Here is a 2195-nt window from a genome sequence, read left to right as displayed (position 1 = left end):
GTTCAAATCATAGTAAGTTAGAGTGACAATCCTCTTGTACTTAAGTCGGCATTGTGCATTTTGTATTAAATTCGGATGCAATTTCTGTGTTTCGTCGTCAATAAGAAGGTCCAAGGGATACAGTAAACCTGAAGTGAAGCATCGGAATCTAAAACTGGACTCACAGGAGTGGTTCAAATCATAGAAAGTTAGAGTGTCTGTCCTCTTGTAAATAAGTCGGCATTGTGCCTTTTGTATTAAATTTGTATGCAATTTCTGTGTTTCATCGTCAATAAGAAGGTCCAAGGGATACAGTCAATCTGAAGTGAAGCATCGGAATCTAAAACTGGACTCACAGGAGAGGTTCAAATCATAGAAATTTAGAGTGTCAGTCCTCTTGTACTTAAGTCGGTATTGTGCCTTTTGTATTAAAATCGGATGCAATTTCTGTGTTTCATCGTCAATAAGAAAGTCGAAGGGATACAGTAAACCTGAAGTGAAGCATCGGAATCTAATACTGTACTCACAGGAGAGGTTCAAATCAGAGAAAGTTAGAGTGTCAGTCCTCTTGTACTTAAGTCGGCATTGTGCCTTTTGTATTAAATTCGGATGCAATTTCTGTGTTTCATGGTCAAAAAGAAGGTCCAAGGCATACAGTAAACCTGAAGTGAAGCCTCGGAATCTAACACAGGACTCACAGGAGAGGTTCACATCATAGAAAGTTAGAGTGTCAGTCCTCTTGTACTTAAGTCGGCATTGTGCCTTTTGTATTAAATTCGGATGCAATTTCTGTGTTTCATCGTCAATAAGAAGGTCCAAGGGAAACAGTAAACCTGAAGTGAAGCCTCGTAACCTAACACTGGACTCACAGGTGAGGTTCAAATCATAGAAAGTTAGAGCGTCAGTCCTCTTGTACTTAAGTCGGCATTGTGCCTTTTGTATTAAATTCCTATGCAATTTCAGTGTTTCATCGTGAATAAAAAGGTCCAAGGGATACAGTAAACCTGAAATGAAGCATTGGAATCTAAAACTGGACTCACAGGAGAGGTTCAAATCATAGAAAGTTAGAGTGTCAATCCTCTTGTACTTAAGTCGGCATTGTGCGTTTTGTATTAAATTCGGATGCAATTTCTGTGTTTCATCGTCAATAAGAAGGTCCAAGGGATACAATAAACCTGAAGTGAAGCATCGGAATCTAAAACTGGACTCACAGGAGTGGTTCAAATCATAGAAAGTTAGAGTGTCTGTCCTCTTGTACATAAGTCGGCATTGTGCCTTTTGTATTAAATTCGAATGCAATTTCTGTGTTTCATCGTCAATAAGAAGGTCCAAGTGATACAGTCAATCTGAAGTGAAGCATCGGAATCTAAAACTGGACCCACAGGAGTGGTTCAAATCATAGAAAGTTAGAGTGTCAGTCCTCTTGTACATAAGCCGGCATTGTGCCTTTTGTATTAAATTCGTATGCAATTTCTGTATATCATTGTCAATAAGAGGGTCCAAGTGATTCAGTAAACCTGAAGTGAAGCATCGGAAACTAAAACTTGACTCACAGAAGAGGTTCAAATCTTAGAAATTTAGAGTGTCAGTCCCCTTGTACTTAAGTCGGCATTGTGCCTTTTGTATTAATTTCGGATGCAATTTCTGTGTTTCATCGTCAATAAGAAGGTCCAAGGGATACAGTAAACCTGAAGTGAAGCCTCAGCAACAAAAACTGGACTCACAGGAGAGGTTCTAATCATAGAAAGTTAGAGTGTCAGTCCTCATGTACTTATGTCGGCATTGTGCCTTTTGTATTAAAATCGGATGCAATTTCTGTGCTTCATCGTCAATAAGAAGGTCCAAGGGATACAGTAAACCTGAAGCGAAGCATCGGAATCTAAAACTGGACTCACAGGAGAGTTTCAAATCATAGAAAGTTAGAGTGTCAGTACTCTTGTAATTAAATCGGCATTGTGCCTTTTGTATTAAATTCGGATGCAGTTTCTGTGTTTCATCGTCAATCAGAAGGTCCAAATGATACAGTAAACCGGAAGTGAAGCCTCGGAATCTAACACTGGACTCACAGGAGAGGTTCAAATCAGAGAAATTTAGAGTGTCAGTCCTCTTGTACTTAAGCCGGCATTGTGCCCTTTGTATTAAATTCGGATGCAATTTCTGTGTTTCATTGTCAATAAGAAGATCCAAGGGATACAGTAAACCTGAAGCGAAGCATC

The sequence above is a fragment of the Schistocerca americana genome, unplaced genomic scaffold, assembly GCF_021461395.2.
Source record: "Schistocerca americana isolate TAMUIC-IGC-003095 unplaced genomic scaffold, iqSchAmer2.1 HiC_scaffold_59, whole genome shotgun sequence".
Taxonomy (NCBI): Eukaryota; Metazoa; Arthropoda; class Insecta; order Orthoptera; family Acrididae; genus Schistocerca; species Schistocerca americana.
This window is presented reverse-complemented; position numbering follows the sequence as displayed.